Below are 12,998 nucleotides of genomic sequence, written 5' to 3' on the forward strand. Positions count from 1 at the left end.
GAGCTTCTCAGATAATCCTGCAGAAGTGAGCACTAGCATATTTTCTCTGACAGTTTATAAGCTTGAAAGTGTCTCAGGCTTCCAGAGCCAGGGTCAGAATCCTTGAACACTTTAAGCTGGAATCAGGGAATGTTACAGCTGGAGCACAGAAAGTCAGAGCTTAGGTTATAGACTTCAAGAATGTGTGAGTTGAGATTATAGATTCTTAGGGCTAAGGCTGTAGAATCACCGACAATTACAGCTGGGATTGTGGATTAAAAGGAAATCTGACAGCTGAAAAGAGAGAGCTGGCCTTGTCACCCAGCCAGTCAGGGATGGGCCAGGTCTCCCGAAACCCAGCAAAGTTCTGTCCTCCAGGCCTCCTGGAGCAGCACAGAGGGTCTCTGGGGCCAAAGCACTCTCTGCGTGGGGACAGTGGGGACACTGGTCTGCCTTTGTCCTGTCCCGAGCCTCACTGCCAGGCCATCACAGCACGCCGCCACCACAGTGGATATATTTAGGTGCCCTCCCTAAATATGTTTCCACAGCTCCCAACACTGCCTTTTATGTCCCCTCCTCCTCCGAGGCCTCCAGGCACCTTCTCTAAACTGCCCCAATGAAGTCATCAGGAACAACAGCTCTTGCTCCACCAACGCAAACATTCCCCTCCCCTAAAGAAGGCCCAGCTTGAGGGGTCTCCTGGGTCACCTCAGCCTGGAGCTCAGTCCCACCTGCTCTAACTCTGACCTCACTTCCTCCCTCTAGCTCCCAGGGCTTACCTTGGGCCAGGGACCAAACATTCTTGATCTTGCCCTTCTTGACTTTCCTTATTCTAGACAAAGGGCACCCTTGCCCCTGGCAGTCCCCAAACACACACACACACACACACACACACACACACACACACACACACACACACGTGTGCGCGGGCACACATGCACCAGCATTTTTTTGTTCCTCTAGTGTTTGTCAGGAGAGAGTCCTCTGTCAGACGGCTACCCTCGCACTTCACCCCAGCCTCCTTCCCACACTCCATTCCAGCCTTGCCAGAAACTTGGCGTCCTCCCTTTTCAGACTGCATCTTCCCAGGAGCACAGAGTCACGTAGAGTACTAGAGTGGTGGAGACCAGGGACAGGAATGGATTCCCTAGATGTGCTTGGATGGAAGACTCTCAGATTCCCAACTGCCTATCTCATGAGAAATTGTTGTTCCTGTGGGTATCGGGGTTCCTGGGGCAGGCAGGGAACCCCTCATGTAGGGGCTCCATCACACCCATCATAGTTTTATCACCAGCAGTTAGTCTTATCACCAACAGTTAAGGGACTTTATGGGCTGGAGTTTGTGCTAGAGTTTTATATCCTTACAATGACCCTTTGAGGCAACTATATTAATGTCTCCATCTTACAAAGGAAGAAACTAAGGCACAGACAGGTTTTAACCAAAGTCCCACATGTAGAGCGTGCCAGAGCTGGGATTTAACCAAGCCTGGATAACACAACCACCTCAACAGTCCCAGGTGGTAACCTGCCATAGGGACCTCCTTCCCCGTAGTCCCCAGTGGTCCTGCAGCCTCTTTCTGCCCAGCCGGTGGAGAAAAAGAGAGAATCTCATTGATTCTGCTCCCCTGCTGCTGAAGTAGAAATAACCAACAGACCCCAGTACAGTCCCCTCATGTGGGGTACACCCCCCACATCACTGGGGCCCCTTCCTTAAGTTGTAGATGGCCCCATCCACAACTCCAGCTTCCCATAATGCACACAGGCACACATAGCACAACACACACCAGCCACACCTTGTGTTAAGTCCTGCCATCCCAGTCTGGAGGACAGGCAGGGGACTCCTACTCTACAGGTGCCAGAGGGCTCCCACCCCAGGACAAACCCTGCCAAGCCTTGAGTCAACTCACGGGATGCTAACTTACCCAAACAATATTTTACATTAAAACCAATGCGGAAATCTTACAGAGAAGAATGCAAAATCCACATGAATGCTAAAGATTAGGAGACTTCAGAGAAGCTGTGTGTGTGTGAATGTGAGTGTGGGACTGTTTGCACTTCCTCCACCCAGATCCGGGGTGAGCTTTCATTCTCCAGAGCCTTTCGGGGTGCTGCGTGGAAAAGTAAGAACCACCCTGGGGCCACGAAAAATGTTCTTCCCTGGGTAATGGCTACACAAATGCTTCTCACCTTCCACCACCCGGCTCAGCACACCACACAGGGCAGCACAGGTGCCACACACGGAATACACATCTCAAAACCGGCACAACACGCGTATGTATGCACCACTGTGTCGCGGCGCCTGCCACAGTGTGCACACTCCTGAGGGCACACATGGAACCCCGAGGTTCCTCCCGCACAGTCACCTAGAGCTTTGGGAGGTAATGCACACACTTCCTGCGTGTGGTCACACCCCACAATCCACTGGTCACACGCCACACACACACACACACACACACACACACACACACACACACACACTAATGCATACAACCCGGCACACACATTTCCCATACTCCATACTCATGTCTTACATACTGTCAACACCACACACACACACCCCTAGGAACCCCACCCCGGCAGGGCTTCCAGCCTGGAGCTGAGGCGGGCAGGCATACTCCGGACCCGCGCTTGCCGGCACCTCCTGTCCCTGGATTCCCCCGACCCGCACGCCCTTACCTGTGCCCCGCAGCACCAGCCGGCTCCAGGCGGGAAACAGCGCTCGCCTCGGCGCTGAGAGGCGAACTCGCACGCCTCCGTCTCTGTCGTTAGGAGGCGAACCCGCAAATCAAGCGGCCGCAGGAGTTGGTCCCCCCTCCCAGCCCAGCGTCTCTCGCCTCCCGAGTGCCTCGCAGCCCGAGCCCGAGCACCAGGACTGGGGCGGGGGCGGGGCCGGGCTGGCGCGCAGCCACGTTGGAGTCCCGCCCAAGCTGGACCCGGTTGGGTTGCCCGCCCCTTGGGGAGAGCAGGGGGTGCCGAGAAGAGTCTGGAAGAGGCCACAGGCGTCGGGGGCGGCGCTCTGGGCTGGGAATCGTGATCCCCTGGACTCTAGTCCAGGTTCCAGCATCCTTAAGGTTCCCTGGTCTCAGTTTCCCTCTTTGTACTGGGGGCAATGGGAAGTGGTGATTCCTCGGGTCTTTGGGGCTCTGACATTCTGCATTTCTGAGCTGGTGGCAGAGAGGAAGGAATAATAATTATTTCTTGAGTACCTGTTATGTGCCAGACACCGACTATGTTAGGTATTTTAATCCGTTACCTCACTTAATCCCCATGGCAATTCCAGGGACTTTTTAAATCCCATTTTACAGGTGGAGAAACGGAAGCACAAACAGATGAAGTGACTTGCCCAATATTATGCAGCTGGTAAGTGGCAGACCTGAGATTTGAAACCAGGCAGTCTGGCTCTAGAGCCCAAGTACCCCTACAGCCTGGGTTGGTGGCACTTTCCACACCGGAGGCTGCTCCCTGATCATCATAACAATCCCAGGAGCCTGGTGTTACAGATCCATTTTACGGATTAAGAAATTGAGGTATGGGAAGATTATCTTACCCTAGGTCGTGGAGCTGGTGGAGCATCACACTAAAGATGGGAGTTGGAGGGACACCTGGGTGGCTCAGTTGGTTAAGCAGCTGCCTTTGGCTCAGGTCATGATCCCAGCATCCTGGGATAGAGTCCCACATCAGGCTCCTTGCTCCGCAGGGAGCCTGCTTCTCCCTCTGACTCTGCCTTCCACTCTGTCTGCCTGTGCTCGCTCTCGCTCTCTCTCTGACAAATAAGTAAATAAAATCTTTAAAAAAAAAAAAAAAAAAAGATGGGAGTTGGAGTGATGCTGGGGATGGTGAGTGTCAGGATAGTGTGACCGGACAGAACTTGGCACATAGGTGGTGCTTAATCAATGTCAACATTCCTCCTGACTGTCACTCCCTGTGCCTCGCTTCTTTTATCTCCTAAGATCTCCTACTGGACTCTGGCTTCCACTTCCCTCATCCCTGAAACCTCTCTGACCCATGGCCCTCAGATAAGCCAGACCCAGTGGCTCGGTGACCACTGCAGCTTTTATTCAACAACTGAGTTCCTAGTATGTGTCAGGCTCTGTGGTAGGCACTGGAAATGCACAAAGACAGTTCAGAGAGCTCTGGCTCCATGGAGTTTACAAGCAGTGGGGAACACAGACATTAGTCACACAAATTAATACATGATTACACATTGTGATGAGTGCTAAAAAGGAAAAGTGAAGGGCTGTATGAGAGATTATAATGCGGGGCAGGGGAGACATACAGTAAATCAAGAAATTTGGGAAGACGTCCCAGAGGAAGTACCATTTAAGCTGAGACCAAAGTGAGTGGCTGGCCTCAGCCAGTTGACAGTGAGGGGAAGGGAATCGAAACCATGCAGAGGGCTTGAGGCAGGAAAGGGCTTCTCTGGTTCCAGGAAATGAAGTGCAACCAGACTTGGGGGTGCCCCACGAGCTGGGAGGCATGGTGGGAGATGGGTTACAAGAGCAGCAGTGGCTATCCCAGACAGATCTTGTGGCAATGGTCAGGAATCTGGCCCTTGTCTGCAGGGCCGTGGGAGTCACAGAAGTGTTTGGAGCAGCAGAGAGACATAATCTGATTTCACTTTCGTAGATTTCTCCAGGTGCTGGATGGAGAATGAGGAATGGATGAGAGGCAGAAGGTGGCAGCAGGAGCCCAGCTAGGACACTGCCAATAGTTGGCTTTCCATAGGCTGCAAGCTGGCTTTTCATAGTCTGGAAATAGATGATGGTGGCAGGCTTCTGTAAGGAGTAGGGGATAGAGCTCTGAGGACAGATCCAAGGATGTCTAGTGTCGGGGGCTCTCTCTGACTGGATAGATCTTGAGGCAAAGCCTTGTCTGGTTCATCCCTTTGCAGGGAGAAGGTGTTTGCCTGTGACTCAAGGGACTTGGGCCCCTAGAAACCCTCAGCTAGGGAGGCTCTCTCCTCTGAATTCACAGTGGCACTTCCAAATCCCCCCTCCTCACAAACCCTAACTTACCGATATCTTCATCCTAGCTGCTGACCCCACTCTCTACTGGACTCACCAAGAAAATTCACTCACAAATGTCCACTGGCCCTTTCTTGCATCAGATAGACACTAGGACTGAGGTCAGGCTTTCTAGAAGGGGCTCACTCAGGTTTCTGCCCCCAACCTTTCAACTCAACAACCTTCTATCCAAGAAGTGGCTCTTCTGTCATCCGCAGTGAAGGCCCCAGCCAGTGTCCAGAGCTGTTCTGCTTCTGCAATCGGGTCCCCCGTACCCTCAGGCAGCCCACTCTCTCCTGGTCTCCTTTCCTGCCAGTCTGAACCTGCTCCAGCATCTCCCCTAGCCCTGCTTTGGGGCCAGGCTCTCCAGGTACTGCCCCCTCCCTTCCCTTCACCACTACTGCAGTCCTTTCCCATTTACTTCCTTCCCTACAGCACTCCCAACACAGCCCCTCCAAGAACCTAGGAACCCGTGTCTCCAAAGGAGTGTCACTCCATGGACACTGTCAAGAACCCCCAGGGTGGCCCCCACAATACCCTTCCTGCTTCTCCTCCTGCTTCCCAGATCCTCCCAGGGCTCTGTCCCTGCCTCTTCTCTGCTCACTCTGCACATTGTCCCTTGGGGAAGGCTCCTTCAATTACCTCTGTGTGCCAGACACCCAGTCTCCCCCTCCAGCCCAGCCTATCTCCTGCATCCCAGACCCATTGTTTCTTGGACATCTTTGATGTCCTTTGATGACCAAAGCATCCTCTTCTCTGCGTTACTCTCCCTCATGTCCTCATCTCTGTGATTCATCAGCCCCATCACCTCACCCCAATATCTGTGACACTCAGAAGATAGCTCCTCCTTTCAGCTCCCTTTGTAGCTTGTATTCAGCAAACATTTACTGAATTCTTGCTGTGGGCCAGGACTAGGGAAGGATTTCTTAAAGAAAAACAACAAAAGAGAAAAAGATTATGCAGGAAAAAATTGGTAAACTCCAGTCAAATAAAATTTTTAAAGTTCAGTTAATCATAGACATACACACACACACACAGACACCACACACACATACACACACGAGTGAAAAGACAGACCACAGGCTGAGAGAAGATAATTGCAATACGTGTAACAGACAAGGGTTACGATTCAGCACATATGAATAACGTTTAAGTATCAATCAGTAGAAGCCAAACCGCCTAATAGAAAACTGAGCAAAACACATAAACAGGCATTTTAAAGAAAAGGAAGCGAGTACGGTCCATGCACATAGGAAAATATGTTCAACCCCATTATCACCTAGGGAAATTTCAATTAAAACTGCGGTAAAATGCCATTTCACACATCAAATTAGCAAAAATTGAAGAGCTTGAGAATATCAGCTTTGCCGAGAGCATGGAGACAGGAACTTGTACGCACTGCTGGTAAGGCTAGAATGCACACAACCAAGTCCAAGGGCAGTTTGTCAATATCTCCAAGTTGCAGGTGCATGGGGTCTAAGACTGAGCGGTGCCACTCAACATGCATAAGCAGGAGAACCTGCGGATGCTTCAAATGTACATCACAGCATTGTGTCTAAAGCAAAACACTGGAAGCAATCTAAATGTCCATTAACAGGAGAATGGAAAGATACATTTTTATTCAGGTATCCCTTGCTGTCTGAACTCTCACTCTCCCAGTGTTTGTTATAATGGCTCGCAAAAATTTTACTTGTGGAAAACCTGACATAATGGAGCTCCATGTGCTTACCGGCGTGAGTCTGGGTAAGCAGGTGTGGAGGGGACGGTGGTCCTAAACTCAGCTGTTCTCCCAAGAGGACAGGATTGTGCCCCATGCTTATGTCCCTTAAACTCATTTGATCCGTAGTTGTCACCATCTTCCTTTCATTAAGTGAAAGTGTCTTCTAAGGAAGTTGGAAAGCCTGAGAAGAAAGCAGGTAACCCAAGCGGCTTAGAGAAGCCCATACATTGGAAGAAAATGTGGAAGTCATAAAACTCATTGAGAGGCTTGGCCAGGCCCACGTCCTCCTTCTTCACACACAAGAACTGTTCTGTGCACGAGAAAACAGGAAAAAAAGCTCATTCAGTGTTAGATAATGGAGTAATCAGTTTTTAAATGTTTTAGAACTTTCCTCAATGAGGGAAACGTCCCATATCTGCCATTCACTGGGTAATCTCTAGTCCCATGTGGCTATTGAGCTCTTGAGATGTGTCTAGTGCAACAGAGAACCTGAATTTGTATCTCTCAATTAATTTACATTTAAATTTAAATAGCCTTGTGGGGCTAGCAGATACTGTACTGGACAGCACGGCTTTATACTGGGCCGAAGTCTTTGCTGATTATTAATTAATACCTTTAAAGAATTTCAGTGCTATTGGGGGGAAATCAGTTGAAGTTTTTAGGTGAGCTGGGAACCTATTGTTTTTCCCAGCTAAAATTCTGTACTGTGAGCTTTCACTATTCATGAATTTGCTGTTAGGAATGGACTATGTCCTGATAATAAGGGATGGTTGTAGAGTCGTATAATGGAGTTCTCTACAGCAGAGAAACTTAGGGAACCAGAGCAACACATAGCAGCAAAGCTATCTCTCACATGACTGAGAAACATACACAGGAGGGAGCACATGGAATGATACCGTGACCACCAAGTTTAAAAACATGTGAGATAATGTCAAAGTCATGTAAAAGTGCATGAAGATATGAGTGGGAATGACCAACAGGGTAGAGGTCACCTTGGAGAGGAAGGAGGAGGTGAAATTATAAGGGACACACTGATGGGCTTTGTTTCTTTCCTGACTCCCTGCACAGTCTGCCAAGACAGAGGGTGAGCAGGGCCCCATGGAGAGGAGGCACCTCTTGTCAGTAGCTTTCTCTGCCTTCCTCCCCACCAGTCAGGGCCCAGTGCTCCTCTCAGCTGCCAGGCTCCGGTGTTGGCCTCTGATATACCCAATCATTTCTGCCTAATGTTGTCTCTCTCCACGTCTCTCCCCTCCCAGCAGAGAAGTCTCTCAGGGCAGGACCATGTCTGGTGTTCACCAGCCCCATGTTCCCCCACACTTGGCACTGGGCTTTGTAACTATCTAAATGAGGGAATGAATATAGATTTTATTTTTTTGAGGATTTAGAGTTATCCTTATCATGTATTTATTCTCTGACCCTTGCTAGGTTCCCAGGCATGTGCAGGACCATGGATCCAAAGATGAATTGTTTGTGGCTAATGCCTTCAAGAAGTGTTCAGTGTGGCGAGAGGATAAAGCAGGACATGGTGGGCATTGGGACATGGAGACTTGCACTGAGGCAGGGGTACAGGGGGTGGTAGAGTGCAAATGTGTCCTAGGCTGAGTGTTCGAGAACAACTTGAATTGTCTGGGTAAAATCCGGGGAGGTGGCAGCATGCAGATGGGGATGAGAATATTGTGAATTCTGGGGACCTTGCGAATCGCAGTCCTACTGTAGCGAGGAGGAGTAGACAGGACAAGGCTGAAGAAGGGGCGGGGACCAAGTCTTGCAGGGACTCGAATGCCATGCTGGGAATCTTGGTTTATCCTGACGGTGATGGGAGCCATAGAAGGGCTTAAGCAGGGAAGGGATATAATCAGAAAGCTGTTTTAGAATGATTGCTTGTCCTGGCTGCTGTACCGGGCAGAAGAGGAGGCAGGGGACCAGTGGGAAAGCTGGACCAGTCATCCAGGCAGTGGCGATGGAGGAGGGATGATAAATGAGGAGCTGATTAGAAGATGGGTTGGGGTGCCTGGGTGGCTCTGTTGCCTTCGGCTCAGGTCATGATCCTGGAGTCCCAGGATCGAGTCCCACATCGGGTTCCCTGCTCGGATGGGATTCAGCTTCTCCCTCTGACCCTCTCCCCTCTCCTGCTCTCTCTCACTCTCTTTCTCTCAAATAAACAAAATCTTAAAAGAAGAAAAAGAAGATGGTAAGTTGTGGGGCTTTTAGGAGGTAGAATCAGCAGGACCTAGGCAGATTGGATATGAATATGAGGGAGACTGGGGATTATCTTGGTTTGGGTTCCCCTGGAACTGATCCTGAGTTGAGGATTTAAGTGCAAGTACTTAATTTCTGAGGTGATCCTGGGAAGCGTGAGTAGGGTCTGGGGAAGTATGACAAAGAGAAGGAAACGAATTCAGGGTGGTGAGTGAGCAGGTCATCAATGGGGGTCAATCTCATTGGGAACCACTAGGAGGCAGCACAGAACAGGCCTCAGAGAGGTCCCACCTGAGGGAGGGACTCTGGAGCAAATTTACCTACCAACTCCAGCTGTCATTGGTTAAAGGCTGGTCTTCAAACTGTCTGGCACTTGTGGCCAAGTGTGCTCCAAACAACCAGAGAAAGCCCCTGGGTAGAGTCCCAGGCACCTTCAATGAGAAGCGGCAGGGGTGTGAGGAATAGTGGGTACTGAGGCTCATGGGCTGGGTGAGAGGAGTCCCATTTACTCCCAATAGGTTGAGCCCTGGTTCTCCAAGGTGGGCAGAGGAGGGAAATCCGTGTCAGAGTTGGGGGACTGGGGGCAGGCTTGGTGGCCCTGACTGTTCCCCAGCATCCTTCCCTCAGGCATCAGCCTCTCTTGTCTGGTCCACCCACCGTCCCTAGGGCCTCCTGAGTATGAAAGCCTTGCCCAATTTCAGTGGAGACTGCTCCAATTGCTGGAAATGCCTCTTCTGATTAGCTTAGCTAAGTGATTTGACCCCTGCCCCCTATCAAGGCAGAGAAACTTGGTGACTCTTTAATAAAATCAAGTCCTGTCACCCAAGGTTAGCAGTGGATGGCAGACACCGATTTGGGGCCTAAAACGTATGTTCTCTAGGCCAGAGGGTGGGTGAGGTTGCTGAAGGGGAGAGAGAAGAACAGAAAAGAACGTTTAGGATAGAGCCATCGATTACAGGAAGGCAGAGGAGACACCCAGGGATGAGACTGAGGAGGAGCAGCCGGAGCAGTGAGTTGAGCAGGAGACCAATGTGGTGTCACTGAGGCCAAGGGAAGACAGGCTTGGGAGAAGGCAGATGACGGCTGCAGGCTCAGAGCTGGCCCAGGAGCCAGGCACCATTCCCTGCTGGCCCCAGGAGAGGTTAAGGACCTTTCATTAAACCGCGCCTGGCAGCAAACTTACATCCTCCTTTTCCTCTCCCTTCTCCTCCCCCTCTTAGCCTTGGCCCATGACCTCAAAAGCTGGCAGCTGGCAGGCGTCCAGTGAGACCTGGAGCTGGAGGAGCTAGGTCTGGCATTTCCAGTGACTCCCGAGACGACCCTGCACCAGTCAGCCCCCAGACTTGATGTGCCTGCAGCTTCCTCTTGAGGCCAGCACCGCTCTTTCAGCCCTAGCCATGGCCCCAGGACTCCCCAACCCCTTTCCTGAGGTCCAGGAGCCATTTGTTTCTCCTATTTACTTTGTCAGTCTCAAGCCACGGCCAGCCTACGGAACCCCGTTTCCCATCCCCACACTATTCCAGCTGCCCATGAGTGACCCAGGAATCTCTGCCATTGCAGCTCTTCCTCGGGACTCTGGATCCCTCTCTTGCCTCCCCGTGTAGGGCGATCGTGGATGCGAGTGAATCATTGCCCTTTTCTGGGTCTCGGTCTCCCCAACGATGCAAAATTGGGTTAGAAGTCCCTGCCCTGCCTCCCTCCCACAGCTGGCTCGGAGGGTTCATACTTTGTAAATTCTGCTATTTATACATGCTTCTCCGCCTCTTGGAATGTTATTCCTTCCCTTATCTTCTCTGTGGGTCTTATTTATCCTGCCAAGCTCTACTAATAAAGCATGCTACTATTTATTTCGTGTGTGCCCTGAGCCAGTATTGTGCCAGATGTTTTACATTCATCATCATGCTTCATTTGTAAGTGGAGTCTGAGTAGTCACTCTGATCATTCCCATTTTACAGTTGAGGAAACTGAGGCTCAGAGGGACTACCTATATGACTTGTGTTAGGTTAACACATCTAGAAAGTATTGCTCAGAACTAGAACTCAGGACTTCAGAGGTGAGACTTTGGTGTTTCTCCTTTCAGCTCAGCTCCTTCCCACCAGCTTCATGCCCATCAAAGCTGCTCCCGATTCAGACGTTAACATGCTCTGAAAGGGACAGAGGTGCCCTTTCGGTCTCAGGGTTGTAAGTTCGAACGCCACGCTGGGTGTGGAGGTTACTTAAAAATTAAATCTTAAAAAAGTAATAATAATAAATAAAAGGAATATAATACCTTTGACAAAAGAGGTGACATTCCAGAGAGTTCTGTGGCTCAGCTGCCCCTAAGGCCTCACTGAGTTCCATAACACTGATGCTGCCGGGAGGGGGGGGTGCACAGGGGTGACAAAATCAACACATGGAGGCAGGAGTCAAATTACCTGAGAGTTGAACCTTGAGATCAGGAGGCAAATCTTTCACTTGGTGCCAACAGATTCCTGTCCCTCTTAAATCAGACTTGTTGAATCTGAGATACGGCCAGACATGATTGTTTGGTTTCATAATTTAAACGTCACCACGAAGAAAAAATTGATATTTGCATTCATTTCACGTCCTGAAGAAATCAACAAATCGATATCCAAAGCCTGAAAATGACCTAAACATCTATTCACAGGGAACTGGTTAGATAAATCATGGTTGATCCCTGGACCCTGGGATCAGGACCTGAGCCAAAGGCAGACCCTTAACCAACTCAGCCACCCAGGTGTCCCAGGGACTTACCATACTCTAATTAGTTTGCATAAATGCACACATTAATCTTCTTAGGCCTTATATAGAACACATGATTACTCCCAGTTTTTCAGAGGAAGAAAGGGAGAGACCCATGGTTTTGTCCAAGGTCACCCAATCTCTAAGGAAAGGAACTGGAGCCGGGGGTCCTGCTAACAGGAACAACAGAAAAGGCAGAACAAAACCTTCACCTTTACCTCTCAGAGAGCCAGTCCCTCATAAAAAGGGGGATAATAATTCTGTCCTCCTGTGTGGTTTGAAGCAATGTAAGTAAAACTCAGCACTGTGCCTAACCTGGAGTAAATAATCAAATCCTCTCTTTAACTATTGGAGTGCTTTATTTAAGTAATAGAACAAGACATTCCAATTCAACTGATACTTCTTGATATTTCAAATTGATATTCAATTTGATATTTCTTGCTATATAAATTAAGAAAGGGAGAAGCAAGCACTGAGGAAATGAAGGAGGTATAGGAAACCACTTTTGTCCTAATGATGACTGTGGTTTTTTTTTTTTTTTTTTAAGATTTATTTATCTATTTGACAGAGATCACAAGTAGGCAGAGAGGCAGGCAGAGAAAGAGAAGGAAGCAGGCTCCCCGCTGAGCAGAGAGCCTTATGTAGGGCTTGATCCCAGGATGCTGGGATCATGACCTGAGCCGAAGGCAGAGGCTTTAACCCACTGAGCCTCCCAGGTTCCCCAATGATTTGGTTTTATCAGTGAGACAAAGTTAAGTGGACCCACATACCTAAACTTGTAGGCTGACAGTTTGTTATTGTTGATGTTCAGCTGATTTTTCCATGCTGAACCTCACTGTAAAATTAAGAAGCAGATGAATTATTTATATGATTTTTTAAAAGATTTTTTTTATTTATTTGAGAGAAAGAGAGAGAGTATGAACAGGGGGAAGGCAGAGGAAGAAACAGACTCCCTGCTGTGAGCTCCCCCAGAGCCCTGGGATCACAGCCTGAGCTGAAGGCAGATGCTTAACTGACTGAGCCGCCCAAGTGCCCCTACAATTATTTTTAAGGGTTATTTAAGTAATCTCTACACCCAGCATGGGGCTCAAACTCACAACCCTGATCAAGAGTCCATGCTCTTCCAGCTGAGCCAGCCAAGCGTCCCTGTTTACCCAAATTTACGTTCAGAGGTTTTAAATGACAAAACTCGCCACAAGAGCTAATTTTTTTTTAGAAATTTGATGCCATTTTAGATAATATTGTGCAACTTTCATACCACCAACCACCCTCCACCCTGAGTTCTTGGATATGTAACTAGTCCTTTAATCACCCTGGATTAAGGCTGTTTGGGGCATTAATGGTGTCAAAATGGT

At 49.5% G+C, this 12,998-nt stretch overlaps 1 protein-coding gene across 5 annotated transcripts in view; it reads right to left on the minus strand.

Annotated features, from left to right (window-relative positions):
- The window catches only part of P2RY6 (pyrimidinergic receptor P2Y6), a 38,126-nt gene extending 35,273 nt beyond the window's left edge, over positions 1-2,853 (minus strand). For 2 of the 5 annotated variants that reach the window (XM_082682545.1, XM_082682536.1), the window contains exon 1: positions 2,656-2,853. The gene's annotated coding sequence lies outside the window, so the exon portion shown is untranslated. Of the gene's footprint in view, positions 1-758; positions 771-2,655 lie in introns of those variants that run through there. The other 3 variants (XM_082682548.1, XM_082682537.1, XM_082682544.1) reach the window with 3 other exon arrangements.
- Positions 2,854-12,998: the final 10,145 nt, after the last annotated feature.

This window comes from Mustela nivalis, assembly GCF_964662115.1.
Source record: "Mustela nivalis genome assembly, chromosome: 9".
Lineage (NCBI taxonomy): Eukaryota > Metazoa > Chordata > Mammalia > Carnivora > Mustelidae > Mustela > Mustela nivalis.